A 589-nucleotide genomic window follows, 5' to 3' on the forward strand; every position below is an offset into this window, starting at 1 on the left:
TGTGAGAGAGTGTGAGAGAGTGTGAGAGAGTGTGAGAGAGTGTGAGAGAGTGTGAGAGAGTGTGAGAGAGTGTGAGAGAGTGTGAGAGAGTGTGAGAGAGTGTGAGAGAGTGTGAGAGAGTGTGAGAGAGTGTGAGAGAGTGTGAGAGAGTGTGAGAGAGTGTGAGAGAGTGTGAGAGAGTGTGAGAGAGTGTGAGAGAGTGTGAGAGAGTGTGAGAGAGTGTGAGAGAGTGTGAGAGAGTGTGAGAGAGTGTGAGAGAGTGTGAGAGAGTGTGAGAGAGTGTGAGAGAGTGTGAGAGAGTGTGAGAGAGTGTGAGAGAGTGTGAGAGAGTGTGAGAGAGTGTGAGAGAGTGTGAGAGAGTGTGAGAGAGTGTGAGAGAGTGTGAGAGAGTGTGAGAGAGTGTGAGAGAGTGTGAGAGAGTGTGAGAGAGTGTGAGAGAGTGTGAGAGAGTGTGAGAGAGTGTGAGAGAGTGTGAGAGAGTGTGAGAGAGTGTGAGAGAGTGTGAGAGAGTGTGAGAGAGTGTGAGAGAGTGTGAGAGAGTGTGAGAGAGTGTGAGAGAGTGTGAGAGAGTGTGAGAGAGTGTGAGAGA

Source organism: Schistocerca nitens, chromosome 3 (assembly GCF_023898315.1).
Source record: "Schistocerca nitens isolate TAMUIC-IGC-003100 chromosome 3, iqSchNite1.1, whole genome shotgun sequence".
NCBI lineage: Eukaryota > Metazoa > Arthropoda > Insecta > Orthoptera > Acrididae > Schistocerca > Schistocerca nitens.